The sequence below is a fragment of the Oncorhynchus tshawytscha genome, linkage group LG11 (genome assembly GCF_018296145.1).
Source record: "Oncorhynchus tshawytscha isolate Ot180627B linkage group LG11, Otsh_v2.0, whole genome shotgun sequence".
Taxonomy (NCBI): Eukaryota; Metazoa; Chordata; class Actinopteri; order Salmoniformes; family Salmonidae; genus Oncorhynchus; species Oncorhynchus tshawytscha.
This window is the reverse complement of record NC_056439.1, coordinates 46,000,084-46,017,116: the sequence shown is the minus strand read 5'-3', so window position 1 is coordinate 46,017,116 and position 17,033 is coordinate 46,000,084.

Sequence of the window (17,033 nt, the reverse complement as noted above, 5' to 3'; positions counted from 1 at the left end):
ACACATAGTTCTATCAATGAAGACAAAAGGAGAGAGATTGAGCGGGAAAGCAGGAAACTATACTGTATTAATGAATGTGGTGTTTTAAAGGGGGGAAACAACTGCTTGTTAGGCAGGCTTCATGATCTGATTGTATTAGTGTATCGAGCTCTGTTGTTCACGTGTAGACTGCATTTATACAAGCAGCCCAATTCTGATCTTTTGCCCAATTGTTGGCAAAAGCTCTGATCTGATTGGTCAAAAGGCCAATTATTGGCAAACGATCAGAATTGGGCTGCCTGTGTAAACGCAGCAATACAGTATAGGCTTACGCCACAGGAGGTCGTGGCACTTTAATTGGGGAGGACGGGCTCGTGGTAACGGCTAGAATGAGTGGAATGGTATCAGATATATCAAACACATGTTCTCCATGGTTTCGATGTGTTTGATACGTTCCATTCGCTCCGTTCCAGCCATTATTTTGAGCCGTCCTCTGAGCAGCCTCCACTGGCTTACATTCAGCAGTTTGGCTTCAGGGCCTTTTACATGATTTACGTGATATTTGTATATTTATGTTTATATTTACATGATATTTGTATATTTATGTTTATATTTACATGATATTTGTATATTTATGTTTATATTTACATGATATTTGTATATTTATGTTTATATTTACATGATATTTGTATATTTATGTTTATATTTACATGATATTTGTATATTTATGTTTATATTTACATGATATTTGTATATTTATGTTTATATTTACATGATATTTGTATATTTATATGTTTATATTTACATGATATTTGTATATTTATGTGTATATTTACATGATATTTGTATATTTATGTTTATATTTACATGATATGTGTATATTTACATGATATTTTGTATATTTACATGATATTTGTATATTTATGTTTATATTTACATGATATTTGTATATTTATGTTTATATTTACATGATATTTGTATATTTATGTTTATATTTACATGATATTTGTATATTTATGTTTATATTTACATGATATTTGTATATTTATGTTTATATTTACATGATATTTGTATATTTATGTTTATATTTACATGATATTTGTATATTTATGTTTATATTTACATGATATTTGTATATTTATGTGTATATTTACATGCTATTTGTATATTTATGTGTATATTTACATGATATTTGTATATTTATGTTTATATTTACATGATATTTGTATATTTATGTTTATATTTACATGATATTTGTATATTTATGTTTATATTTACATGATATTTGTATATTTATGTGTATATTTACATGGTATTTGTATATTTATGTGTATATTTACATGGTATTTGTATATTTATGTTTACGTGATATTTGTATTTTTATGTTTATATTTACATGATATTTGTATTTTTATGTTTATATTTACATGATATTTGTATTTTTATGTTTATATTTACATGATAGAGCTCAACTTTAAATCTCAGAGGAATTGTACCTTGGTAATGTCTAGTGCACAATCTGTGTTCAGTAGATTAGAAACACAGTTTGGCCTTTTAGCACAGGTATGTACAAGAGGCTAAACCATCTATCCTTCAGAGTGGGCCGAATTGAGCCATTTGTTACATTCAGTGTCCTTCTATCAAAGGAAATATAGTATTCTATCTAACAACGTTGTCTACATATATTTCAGGATGTTGTGTATCCCTGGAAATAATCAGAATTCATGTGAACGTTACAGATTTGGAAAACATCCCACTGGAAACAGATGTCAATTCGACCTCTATTCCACATTGGTTCAACATCATTTCATTGGAATGACTTGGAAACAGTTGTCAATTCGACCTCTATTCCACATTGGTTCAACATCATTTCATTGGAATGACTTGGAAACAGATGTCAATTCGACCTCTATTCCACATTGGTTCAACATCATTTCATTGGAATGACTTGGAAACAGTTGTCAATTCGACCTCTATTCCACATTGGTTCAACATCATTTCATTGGAATGACTTGGAAACAGTTGTCAATTCGACCTCTATTCCACATTGGTTCAACATCATTTCATTGGAATGACTTGGAAACAGTTGTCAATTCGACCTCTATTCCACATTGGTTCAACATCATTTCATTGGAATGACTTGGAAACAGTTGTCAATTCGACCTCTATTCCACATTGGTTCAACATCATTTCATTGGAATGACTTGGAAACAGATGTCAATTCGACCTCTATTCCACATTGGTTCAACATCATTTCATTGGAATGACTTGGAAACAGTGTTCAATCAAATACAGGTTTAACTGAATGACAGAGACCAAAAACAATGTTTTTATTTTATTGAATCGTTTGGGATAGGATGATGAGGTAACATGATAAACACTACCATAGATACCTGCTATAATGATGAGGTAACATGATAAACACTTCCATAGATACCTGCTATGCTGATGAGGTAACATGATAAACACTACCATAGATACCTGCTATGCTGATGAGGTAACATGATAAACACTACCATAGATACCTGCTATAATGATGAGGTAACATGATAAACACTACCATAGATACCTGCTATGCTGATGAGGTAACATGATAAACACTTCCATACATACCTGCTATGCTGATGAGGTAACATGATAAACACTACCATAGATACCTACTATGCTGATGAGGTAACATGATAAACACTACCATAGATACCTGCTATAATGATGAGGTAACATGATAAACACTACCATAGATACCTGCTATGCTGATGAGGTAACATGATAAACACTACCATAGATACCTGCTATGCTGATGAGGTAACATGATAAACACTACCATAGATACCTGCTATAATGATGAGGTAACATGATAAACACTACCATAGATACCTGCTATAATGATGAGGTAACATGATAAACACTACCATAGATACCTGCTATGCTGATGAGGTAACATGATAAACACTACCATAGATACCTGCTATGCTGATGAGGTAACATGATAAACACTACCATAGATACCTACTATGCTGATGAGGTAACATGATAAACACTACCATAGATACCTGCTAAAATGATGAGGTAATATGATGAACACAATCATAGATACCTGCTATGCTGATGAGGTAACATGATAAACACTACCATAGATACAGTGGGGCAAAAAAGTATTTAGTCAGCCACCAATTGTGCAAGTTCTCCCACTTAAAAAGATGAGAGAGGCCTGTAATTTTCATCATACGTACACTTCAACGATGACAAAATAGATAAATCACATTGTAGGATGTTTAATTAATTAATTTGCAAATTAAGGTGGAAAATAAGTATTTGGTATTCTCAATACAGTATTCTCAATACATTGTTATATACATTTTGAGCATTTCAAGGTCCTGGACTGGCCTAGCCAGTCTCCAGATCTCAACCCCATAGAAAATCTTTGGAGGGAGTTGAAAGTCCGTGTTGCCCAGCAACAACCCCAAAACATCACTGCTCTAGAGGAGATCTGCATGGAGGAATGGGCCAAAATACCAGCAACAGTGTGTGAAAACCATGTGAAGACTTACAGAAAACGTTTGACCTCTATCATTACCAACAAAATGTATATAACAAAGTATTGAGATAAACTTTTGTTATTGACCAAATACTTATTTTCCACCATAATTTGCAAATAAATTCATTCAAATTTCCAAACGCCTGAAGGTACCACGTTCATCTGTACAAACAATAGTACGCAAGTATAAACACCATGGAGCCATCATACCGCTCAGGAACGAGACGTTCTGCCTCCTAGAGATGAACATACTGTGGTGCGAAAAGTGAAAATCAATCCCAGAACAACAGCAAAGGACCTTGTGAAGATGCTGGAGGAAACGGGTACAAAAGTATCTATATCCACAGTAAATCGAGTCCTACATCAACATAACCTGAAAGGCCGCTCAGCAAGGAAGAAGCCACTGCTCTAAAACCGCCATAAAAAAGCCAGACTACAGTTTGCAACTGCACATGGGGACAAAGATCGAACTTTTTTGAGACATGTCCTCTGGTCAGCATCATGTTGTGGGGGTGCTTTGCTGCAGGAGAGCCTGGTGTACTTCATATAATAGATGGCATCATGAGGAGGAAAATTTTGTGGATATATAGAAGCAACATCTCAAGACATGAGTCAGGAAGTTAATGCTTGGTCTCAAATGGGTCTTCCAAATGGACAATGACCCCAAGCATACTTCCAAAGTTGTGGCAAAATGGCTTAAGGACAACAAAGTCAAGGTATTAGAGTTTCCATCACAAATCCCTGACCTCAATCCTATAGGAAATTTGTGGGCAGAACTGAAAAAGTGTGTGCGAGCAAGGAGGCCTACAAACCTGACTCAGTTACACCAGCTCTGTCAGGAGGAATGGGCCAAAATTCACCCAATTTATTGTGGGAAGCTTGTGGAAGGCTACCTGAAATGTTTTACCCAAGTTAAACAATTTAAAGGCAGTGCTACCAAATACTAATTGAGTGTAAACTTTTGACCCACTGGGAATTTGATGAAAGAAATAACAGCTGAAATAAATCGTTCTCTCTACTATTATTCTGACATTTCACATTCTTAAAATAAAGTGGTGATCCTAACTGACCTAAGACAGGGAATTTTTACTAGGATTAAATGTCAGTAATTGTGAAAAACGGAGTTTAAATGTATTTGGCTAAGGTGTATGTAATCTTCTGACTTCAACTGTCGTCGTCCCCACTTTAGGGGACTGAAAGTATTGGGACATATTCAATAATATGTGTATTAAAGTAGTCAAAAGTTTAACTATTTGGTCCCATGTTCATAGTACACAATGACTACAACAAGGTTCTGACTACTAATTTGTTGGATGCTTTTGCTGTTTGTTTTGGTTGTTTTTAAAAGTATTTTGTGCCCAATTGAAATGAATGGTAAATAACGTATTGTGTCATTTTGTGTCATTTTATGGTAAAAAAACAAATGAATGTTTCTAAACACTTCTACATGAATGTGGACGCTACTATGATTATCCGTATTCATGGTAGCATCCACCTAACGAACACTTAAAACACTTTTAACATAGGCCAGTTACCTCATATCCCAGCGATAATGCCTTGCATTACACCTGGAAACTTCAATTTGCTAAACTTGCCATTGGGTCAACTATTGGCTCGATTTACCCCATGGCCATTGGCTCAACTATTGGCTCGACTTACCCCATGGCCATTGGGTCAACTATTGGCTCGACTTACCCCATGGCCATTGGGTCAACTATTGGCTCGACTTACCCCATGGCCATTGGGTCAACTTACTCCAAGGCAAACATTTTGACTCTATTAGCCCTCACAGCTACAAGGATGCTCTTTCATGCCAGGTTTAGGACCTCATATTGAAGCTTATAGAGACTCCAACTGATGTATAGAACAATCTTACAATGATCTACTTTGGTTTAGATACAAGAATCATGAAACCTCTAACACAATAAATGAATGTGACTTGGTGAAAATACGTTTTTTTTTTGCCACTTTGTTCACGTGGTTTCTTCCTTCACAGACTCCATGTAGTGATGACCTCGCCCTAAACATTTTGTCCACGTGGTTTCTTCCTTCACAGACTCCATGTAGTGATGACCTCGCCCTAAACATTTTGTCCACGTGGTTTCTTCCTTCACAGACTCCATGTAGTGATGACCTCGCCCTAAACATTTTGTCCACGTGGTTTCTTCCTTCACAGACTCCATGTAGTGATGACTCGCCCTAAACATTTTGTCCACGTGGTTTCTTCCTTCACAGACTCCATGTAGTGATGACCTCGCCCTAAACATTTTGTCCACGTGGTTTCTTCCTTCACAGACTCCATGTAGTGATGACCTCGCCCTAAACATTTTGTCCATGTGGTTTCTTCCTTCACAGACTCCATGTAGTGATGACCTCGCCCTAAACATTTTGTTCACGTGGTTTCTTCCTTCACAGACTCCATGTAGTGATGACCTCGCCCTAAACATTTTGTGTATTGTTTCCTTAGTAATCAAGGGTGGATCAAATTACCCCGCTGGCTCAACTTAACCCACTCTCCACTACAGGTAAACTGGATCAGCTTTAGCCAACTGGTGAATGCTAGAGCCTACAGGCTACTCACCAGTACCAATAAGCTGCCATGCTAGCAGGCCAAAAGGTCGGATCGGAATGGTCTAAAGACCAGTTAGTGGCAAAAGATCAGTATTGGGCCCTAGAGGTGGTTCTCACAGGATGTGACTGAAACATTACTGACAGGGGCAGCAACTAGAGCAGAAATATGCAGTTCTCCATGTAAACCACAAGATGGCAGCAACTGAATGCTGATGAGACACCATCCACCACCAGGCCTTCACACTACCACCATCAACAGCTATAATGGCCCACCTCAAAACGAGCATCAAAGAGTCAATATCGCTGACATCAGTAGAGCTTGTGACCAGATACACTCACACACACACACGTGCACACACACACACTCATACACACTCACGGACGGATGGACACACACAGCAACATACGGTACAGTACACAGTTGGAGCTCAGAACTTTGTGACACCGCGTATCCACCACAGTCCCAATGCTCCGATGAATCCGCCAAATGTTATCTCATGTCAAGAAGCAGCATGTTGAGCATCGAAACGTCTGGTCAGCTTACTTAAGAGTGTCACAATGTATTTCTTCCCTTTTTTCTTACTCCTCCTGAAACTGCCCTTCACTCGGTACGGCGTCAGGTGACAGTCATGCGTGTCAGCCATCTTGGAGAGTGGCAGCGGCAGCTCCTCTGGGGCCCCAGATGGGGCTGTAGCATGCATGCGCTGCTCGGCGATGGCAGGATATCAACTTCCCATCATCCATTTGGTGTCGCGTGTGGGGAAATGGGATGTCGAGTGTGTTTGTCATATTAATGGGGAACATTGCGATTGTGACAGACTGGAGCACTCCGCTGCCTCACTTACACACGCAGAGAGAGAGAGAGAGAGAGAGAGAGAGAGACCTCTATCCACACATAGATAGATAGAGGGACCTCTGTCCACACATAGATAGATAGATAGATAGATAGATAGATAGATAGATAGATAGATAGATAGATAGATAGATAGATAGATAGATAGATAGATAGATAGATAGATAGATAGATAGATAGATAGATAGATAGATAGATAGATAGATAGATAGATGGAAGAACAACCACCATTGTAAATATAACCCATATTTATGCTTATTTATTTCCCCTTGTGTACCCTTAACCATTTGTGCATCGTTGCAACACTGTACATATACGTTATATGACATTTGTAATGTATTTATTGTTTTGAAACTTCTGTATGTGTAATGTTTACTGTTAATTTTTATTGTTTATTTCACTTTTGTATATTATCTACCTCACTTGCTTTGGCAATGTTAACATGTTTCCCATGCCAATAAAGCCCCTTGAATTGAATTAGATAGATAGATAGATAGATAGATAGATAGATAGATAGATAGATAGATAGATAGATAGATAGATAGATAGATAGATAGATAGATAGATAGATAGATAGATAGATAGATAGATAGATAGATAGATAGATAGATAGATAGATAGATAGATAGATAGATAGATAGATAGATAGATAGATAGATAGATAGATAGATAGATAGATAGATAGATAGATAGATAGAGGGACCTCTATCCACAGCTAGATAGATAGATAGATAGATAGATAGATAGATAGATAGATAGATAGATAGATAGATAGATAGATAGATAGATAGATAGATAGATAGATAGATAGATAGATAGATAGATAGATAGATAGATAGATAGATAGATAGATAGATAGATAGATAGATAGATAGATAGATAGATAGATAGATAGAGGGACCTCTATCCACAGCTAGATAGATAGATATATAGATAGATAGATAGATAGATAGATAGATAGATAGATAGATAGATAGATAGATAGATAGATAGATAGATAGATAGATAGATAGATAGATAGATAGATAGATAGATAGATAGATAGATAGATAGATAGATAGATAGATAGATAGATATATAGAGGGAACAGAGGCAGAAAAGAGGGAGTGAAACACATTCCAGCTTAGAAAGGATACTGACCAATACAAATCAAAGCCACAAAAGAAGCCAAGAAAGCCCTCCCTTCTTCCTCCTCTTCCTTCATCTTCTTCTTTTTCTCCCAGCTGCATTTCTTGGATAGAAAGTTGGTAGGCTTTCACTGAGTGCTGAGTGAATAATATAAAAGCTTCACAAACTATCCAGGCAATCCCAGCTTGACTCTAAATGATTGCAATGTTATTGTTAAAAATGTGTTAGATTTTCCTTTTTAAAAGAGTTTGGATAAGAATTCACAATGGACTTTTATCTTCCTAACATCATGCACATACTGACTCTTACAAATATGTCTCCCCCTCTCTCTCTCTCTCTCTCCCCCTCTATCTCTCTCTCTCAAACACACACTCAAACACCCCCTACAAACACACACATCAATAAAAACAACCTGTTCCTTGATCCTACTACACTCTCCCTTTCAGTTGTATCTGCGGTTCCACCCAAGATGTGTGTAGAGTGCTGTTGAAAGTGCCTATACAGGGGTGGTAGAGAGGTGTGTATGTGTGTGTATATGTGTGTGTGTATGTATGTGAGAGAGAGAGAGAGAGAGGTACATTACTATAGCATCTTCGGTAGAAAAGAGGAAGTTGCGACATGACAACTTCACTCCCACATCCTATCGCAATGGCACTTCCCTGTGCATGTAGCACGTACACTATGATGGTAACCCACAGATAAAATATGAATAAAACGCTGAGATACCATAGGATTGAAGGACAGATTGATAGGAGAGAGCTACAGAGAGAACGCAACATGTTGTGTTTCACTTTGCTGAACAATGAAAAGCACCTACCACCTCTACCTTCTGTAGAGAATGCAAAGCCTGTTGAGGCCGTGTCACCCATCCAAGGAAGTGTAGTGTGCAGGACCCCACACAAGTGTCTTAGGACTCATCTGAAGTTGATACAGCCGACTTCTGTCTGTAGTGTACGAACAGTTTGGGGGACACACTAATATGCACAAAAAACTGCACAACTGTGTTTACATCCCTGTTACTGAGCATTTTTTATTTGCCCAGATAATCCATTCACCTGACAGGTGTGGAATATTCAAGAAGCTGATTAAACGGCATGATCATTACACAGGTGCGTCTTCTGCTGGGGAACAATAAAAGGCCACTCTAAAATGTGCAGTTTTGTCACACAACACAATGCTACAGATGTGTCAAATTTTGAAGGAGAATGCAGCTGACATGCTGACTGCAGGAATGTCCACCCTACCAGATTTGTTGTGAGCAGCTTTCTGATGTAAACCTTGTGAACAGAGGTGGAGGTGGAGGTGGGGTTATGGTATGGGCAGGCATATGCTACGGGCAACAAACACAATTGCTTTTTATCAATGGTCATTTTAATGCACAGATACCGTGACTAAATCCTGAAGTCCATTGTCTTGCCATTCATCCGCCACCATCACCTTACGTTTCAGCATGATAATGCATGGCCCCATGTTGCAAGGATCTGTACACAAGACCTGGAAGCTGAAAATGCCCCAGCATGCATACTCACCAGACATGTCAACCCATTGAGTATGTTTGGGATGCTCTGGACCGGCGTGTACAACTGCGTGTTCCAGTTCCCGCCAATATCCAGCAACTTCGCACTGCCATTGAAGAAGAGAGGGACAACATTCCACAGGCCATAATCAACAGCCTGATCAACTCTATGTGAAGAAATGTGTTGCGATGCATGAGGCAAATGGTTTTCAGATATTGACTGGTTATCTGATCCACGCCCCTACCTTTAAAAAAAGGTTCTCTGTGACCAACAGATGCATATCTGTATTCACAGTCATGTGAAATCCATATATTAGGGCCTAATGAATTTATTTAATTTGACTGATTTCAATATATGAACTGTACATGTTGCGTTTGTAATAGAGCATGATAAGGTTTAAGGTCTTCGAAAGCCAAGTCAACAAACAGATCACCGACCATTTCGAATCCCACCATACCTTCTCCGCTATGCAATCTTGTTTCAGAGCTGGTCATGGGTGCACCTCAGCCACGCTCAAGGTTCTAAATGATATCTTAACCGCCATCGATAAGAAACAATACTGTGCAGCCGTATTCATTGACTTGGCCAAGGCTTTCGACTCTGTCAATCACCACATCCTCATCGGCAGACTCGACAGCCTTAGTTTCTCTAATAATTGCCTTGCCTGGTTCACCAACTACTTCTCTGATAGAGTTCAGTGTGTCAAATCGGAGGACCTGTTGTTGGGGCCTCTGGCAGTCTCTATGGGGGTGCCACAGGGTTCAATTCTTGAACCGACTCTCTTCTCTGTATACATCAATGATGTCGCTTTTGCTGCTGGTGATTCTCTGATCCACCTCTATGCAGACGACACCATTCTGTATACTTCTGGCCCTTCTTTGGACACTGTGTTAACAACCCTCCAGACGAGCTTCAATGCCATACAACTCTCCTTCCGTGGCCTGCTCTTAAATACAAGTGAAACCGAAACATCACTACTCTGGACGGTTCTGACTTAGAATATGTGGACAACTACAAATACCTAGGTGTCTGGTTAGACTGTAAACTCTCCTTCCAGACTCACATCAAACATCTCCAATCCAAAGTTAAATCTAGAATTGGCTTCCTATTCCGCAACAAAGCATCCTTCACTCATGCTGCCAAACATACCCTTATAAAACTGACCATCCTACCGATCCTTGACTTCGGTGATGTCATTTACAAAATAGCCTTCAATACCCGACTCAATAAATTTGATGCAGTCTATCACAGTGCCATCCGTTTTGTCACCAAAGCCCCATATACTAACCACCACTGCGACCTGTACGCTCTCGTTGGCTGGCCCTCGCTTCATACTCAGCGCCAAACCCACTGGCTCCAGGTCATCTACAAGACCATGCTAGGTAAAGTCCCCCCTTATCTCAGCCCCAAAACTCCTTCCAGTTCTCTGCTGCCAATGACTGGAACGAACTACAAAAATCTCTGAAACTGGAAACACATATCTCCCTCACTAGCTTTAAGCACCGGCTGTCAGAGCAGCTCACAGATTACTGCACCAGTACATGGGCCATCTATAATTTAGCTCAAACAACTACCTCTCCCCCTACTGCATTTATTTATTTATTTATTTATTTTTCTCCTTTGCATCCCATTATTTCTATCTCTACTTTGCACATTCCTCCATGGCAAATCGACCATTCCAGTGTTTTACTTGCTATATTGTATTTAATTCGCCACCATGGCCTTTTTTTTGCCTTTACCTCCCTTATCTCACCTAATTTGCTCACATTATATATAGACTTATTTTTCTACTGTATTATTGACTGTATGTTTGTTTTACTCCATGTGTAACCCTGTGTTGTTGAATGTGTCGAACTGCTCTGCTTTATCTTGGCCAGGTCGCAATTGTAAATGAGAACTTGTTCTCAACTTGCCTACATGGTTAAAAAAAAGGTGAAATAAAATAAATAAAAATACATATAACTAGATATAGAGACAGATATACAACTACATACAGAGACAAAGATATAACTACATATAGAAACAGACAGTGTCACGAATATCACCGGGGATGCCAGGAATTCCTGCTCCAACTCGAGCTGTACCTGGCCACTGTTCAGCCGGCTCCCTCGGACGAGGAGAGCGTGAGTGTCCTCGTCTCTTTCTTGACAGGTAGAGCCCTGGAGTGGGCCAATGCCACCTGGAACGGGCCGACTCTGCGAGGGGTCCCTACCCGGAGTTCACGCGCCGTTTTCGGGCCGTGTTCGATCACCCTCTGGAGGGCCGAGATGTGGGTGAGAGATTGTTCCATCTCAGGCAGGGGACGAGGAGCGCACAGGACTTCGCGCTGGAGTTCCGGATCTTGGCCGCTGGAGCGTCACCCTGGACGAGCTCATAGACCTGTCGATCTGGCTAGACAATCTGCTGGCTGCTCGCGGACGTTCTGAAAGGGTCCTGTCTGTTCCACCTCAAGGCCCTCCCGCTCCCATACCTATAGAGCTAGGGGGGGCTGCATCTAGGGAGACCGGAGGAGGAGGCTCCTCCTGCACCAGCTGTGGCCGGAGAGGGCACACTTCCGGTCGGTGCTGGAGGAGTCCATCTGGGAGTCGAGAGGGCAGGCAGAACACTTCTCGGACACCCCAGGTGAGTCAGCACCACACTCACCCAGAGCTTCCTGTTGGTCACATGTTTTTATTAATTTGTTTCCTTAAGTTTTCTCCTTCTCTCCAGCATAAGGCGCTAGTCGATTCAGGCGCAGCTGGGAACTTTATTGATCGCGGACTCGCCCAGAGGTTGAGGATTCCGTTAGTACAGGTAGACCCCCCTTCCCCGTGCACTCCCTAGATAGTCGACCGTTAGGGTCAGGGATGGTCAGGGAGGCCACGGTTCCTCAGGAGATGATTACGCGGGGGAATCATAAGGAGCGGATTAGTCTGTTCCTTATCGATTCACCTGCGTTTCCGGTGGTGCTGGGGATTCCCTGGCTGGCTATTCACAATCCTACGATTACGTGGAAACAGGAACTCTCCAGGGGTGGTCTGATGAGTGTTCAGGCAGGTGTGTAGGAGTTTCCTTCGGTGCGACAACGGTGGAGAGTCCAGACCAGGGTTCCACCGTGCGCATTCCCGCTGAGTATTCCGATTTGGCTATCGCCTTCAGTGAAAAGAAGGCGACCCAATTGCCACCCCAATGACAGGGGGATTGCGTGATAAACATCCAGGTAAACGCTGCACTGCCCCCAGGAGTCACGTGTGTCCTTTGTCCCAGGAGGAGACGTTGGCTATGGAGACATATGTCACGGAAGCTCTGGGACAGGGGTACATTCGGCCGTCCATGTCACCCGTCTCCTCAAGTTTCTTTTTTGTGAAGAAAAAGGAGGGTGGTTTGTGTCCGTGTATTGATTATCGAGGTCTCAATTCCATCACGGTGGGTTTTAGTTACCCACTACCTCTCATCGCTACTGTGGAATAATTTCACGGGGTTCTTCACAAAACTGGACCTCAGGAGCGCGTATAATCTGGTGAGTATTCGGGAGGGAGATGAGTGGAAAACCACGTTTAGTACCACATCTGGCCATTATGAGTACCTCGTCATGCCGTACGGGTTAAAGAATGCTCCAGACATCTTTCAATCCTTCGTCGACGAGATTCTCAGGGACCTGCACGGACAGGGTGTGGTGGTGTATATTGACGATATCTTGATCTACTCCGCCACACGTGCCGCGCATGTGTCTCTGGTGCTCAAGGTTCTTGGGCGACTGCTGGAGCATGACCTGTACATGAAGGAAGAGAAATGTAAGTTTTCCAAACGAGCCGTTTCCTTCCTGGGTTATCGCATTTCCACCTTGGGCGTGGTGATGGAGTGTGACTGCGTCAAGGCCATGAGTAATTGGCCGACTACAACCACGGTAAAGGAGGTGCAGCGGTTCTTAGGGTTTGCCAATTACTACCAGAGGTTTATCTGTGGTTTTGGTCAGGTAGTGGCTCCCATTACCTCACTGCTGAAGGGGGTGCCTGTGCTTTTGCAGTGGTCGGCAGAGGCGGATGGAGCTTTCCGTCGTTTGAAGGCGCTGTTCACCTGACACGCCAGTGTTGGCACATCCGGACCCCTCTTTGGCGTTCATAGTAGAGGTGGACACATCCGAGGCTGGGGTTGGAGCCGTGCTCTCACAGCGCTCGGGTACGCCACCGAAGCTCCGCCCCCATGTTTTTTTTGAAGAAGAAGCTTGGGCCGGCGGAGCAAAACTATGACGTGGGGGACAGAGAGTTGTTGGCTGTGGTTAACGCCCTGAAGGTGTGGAGACACTGGCTCGAGGGGGTTAAGCACCCTTTCCTCATCTGGACTGACCACCATAACCTGGAGTATATCCGAGCAGCTAGGAGACTGAATCCTCGTCAGGCAAGGTGGGCCATGTATTTCACCAGATTTCGATTCACAATCTCTTTTAGACCAGGTTCCCTCAACACTAAGGCCCACGCGCTGTCCCGTCTCTACGACACCGAGGACCGGTCCATCGATCCAACTCCCATCATTCCGGCGGCTAGGCTGGTGGCACCGGTAGTATGGGAGGTGGACACGGACATCGAGCGGGCACTAAGGGAGGAACCTGCGCCTCCACAGTGCCCGGAGGGTCGTAGGTACATGCCGCTCGCTGTTCCTGATCAATTGATTCGGTGGGCTCATAGTCTACCCTCGTCGGGTCACCCGGGAATTTCAAGGACAGTGCGGGGTCTTAGGGGGAAGTACTGGTGGCCCACCTTAGTTAAGGACGTGCGATTCTATGTCTTCTCCTGTTCGGTGTGCGCCCAGAGCAAGGCTCCTAGGCACTTGCCACGAGGGAAGTTACAACCCCTCCCCGTTCCACAACGGCCGTGGTCCCATCTATCGGTGGACTTTCTCACTGATCTTCCCCCGTCTCAGGGAAACACGACAATCCTGGTCGGTTCTCTAAGTCCTGCCGTCTTATCCCGTTATCCGGTCTCCCTACGGCCCTACAGACTGCGGAGGCTCTGTTCACCCATGTCTTCTGGCACTACGGGGTGCCCGAGGACATCGTTTCTAATCGGGGTCCACAGTTTACATCCCGAGTGTGGAAGATGTTTATGGAACGTCTGGGGGTCTCGGTCAGCCTGACCTCGGGGTATCACCCGGAGAGTAATGGGCAGGTGAGGAGAGTGAACCAGGAGGTGGGTAGGTTTCTGCGGTCGTATTGCCAGGACCGGCCGGGGAAGTGGGCGAGATACATCCCCTGGGCTGAAATTGCCCAGAACTCACTACGCCACTCCTCTACCAACATGTCACCGTTTCAGTGCATGTTGGGGTACCAGCCGGTCCTGGCACCATGGCATCAGAGCCAGACAGAGGCTCCTGCGGTGGACGAGTGTGTGCAGCGCTCTAAGGAGACCTGGAGGGCAGTCCAGGAATCATTACGTCAGTCGAGTGGACTGCAGAAGAGGAGCGCTGACCGTCACCGCAGTGAGGCCCCCGTGTTCACACCGGGGGACAGGGTCTAGCTCTCCTGCCCCTCCGCCTGCCCTGCCGGAAGCTGGGTCCGCAGTGTGTGGGGCCAAAGTCCTGAGGAGAATAAACGAGGTGTGTTATCGATTATTACTTCCTTCGTATTATCGTATTAACCCCTCGTTTCATGTGTCTCACCACAGGCCAGTTGTAGCTTGTCCCCTGCAGGAAGGTGAGGTTCCGGAGGTCCCTCCACCCACCTCTGGACTTCGAGGGGTCCCCGGCATACACGATACGGGCCATTCTGGACTCGAGATGCCGGGTGAGGGGCCTGCAGTACCTCCTGGACTGGGAGGGGTACGGGCCGGAGGAGAGGTGCTGGGTCTTGGTGGGGGACATATTGGATCCATCTATGCTTAGGGAGTTCCATCGCCTACACCCGGATCGCCCAGCGTGTCGCCCGTGTCATCCTCGAAGCCGGTGTCGGCGCAGTGGGGGTACTTGTTACGGTTTTCTAGGTGTGAAGGAGAGTCGGACCAAAATGCAGCGTGTAGATTGCGATCCATAATTTAATAAACAAACGTAACACGAATCTAAATACAAACACTACAAAAGTAATGAAAACCGAAACAGCCTATACTTGTGTAACCTAACACATAGACAGGAACAAGGACACTAAGGACAATCACACACGACAAACTCAAAGAATATGGCTGCCTAAATATGGTTCCCAATCAGAGACAACGATAAACACCTGCCTCTGATTGAGAACCACTCCAGACAGCCATAGACTTTGCTAGATAACCCCACTAGCTACAATCCCAATACATACACACCAAAACCCCAAGACAAAACACACCACAATACAAAAACCCCATGCCACACCCTGGCCTGACCCAATACATGAAGAAAAACACAAAATACTTAGACCAGGGCGTGACAGAACCCCCCCCCTAAGGTGCGGACTCCCAAACGCACCTCAAAACAATAGGGAGGGTCCGGGTGGGCGTCTGTCCATGGTGGCGGCTCCGGCGCGGGACATGGAACCCTCCCAGTCAATGTCTTAGTCCCCTCTCCTCGCGTCCCTGGATAGTCCACCCTCGCCGCCGACCATGGCCTTAGTAGTCCTCACCCAGAAACCCACTGGACTGAGGAGCAGATCGGGACTGAAGGACAGCTCGGGACTGAGGCAGCTCGGGACTAAGGGGAAGCTCGGGAGTGAGAGAAAGCTCGGGAGTGAGAGAAAGCTCGGGAGTGAGAGAAAGCTCGGGAGTGAGAGAAAGCTCGGGAGTGAGAGAAAGCTCAGGAGTGAGAGAAAGCTCAGGAGTGAGATGAAGCTCAGGAGTGAGAGGAAGCTCAGGAGTGAGAGGAAGCTCAGGCAGGTAGGTAGATCTACCAGATCCTGGCTGGCTGGTGGTTTCAGCAGATCCTGGCTGACTGGCAGATCCTGGCTGACTGGCAGATCCTGGCTGACTGGCGGATCTGGCGGATCCTGGCTGACTGGCGGATCCTGGCCGACTGGCGGATCCTGGCCGACTGGCAGATCCTGGCCGACTGGCAGATCCTGGCCGACTGGCAGTTCTGTCAGATCCCGGCTGACTGGCGGATCTGGAAGAGTCTGGTTGACTGGCAGATCTGGAAGAGTCTGGTTGACTGGCAGATCTGGAAGAGTCTGGTTGACTGGCAGATCTGGAAGAGTCTGGTTGACTGGCAGATCTGGAAGAGTCTGGTTGACTGGCAGATCCGGAAGAGTCTGGTTGACTGGCAGATCTGGAAGAGTCTGGCTGACTGGCAGATCTGGAAGAGTCTGGCTGACTGGCAGATCTGGAAGAGTCTGGCTGACTGGCAGATCTGGAAGAGTCTGGCCGACTGGCGGATCCTGGCAGACTGAAAGATCTGGCTGCTCCATGCTGACTGGCGGCTCTGGCTGCTCCATGCTGACTGGCGGCTCTGGCTGCTCCATGTAGGCTGACAGCTCTGGCGGCTTCTTACAGACTGGCAGCTCTGGCGG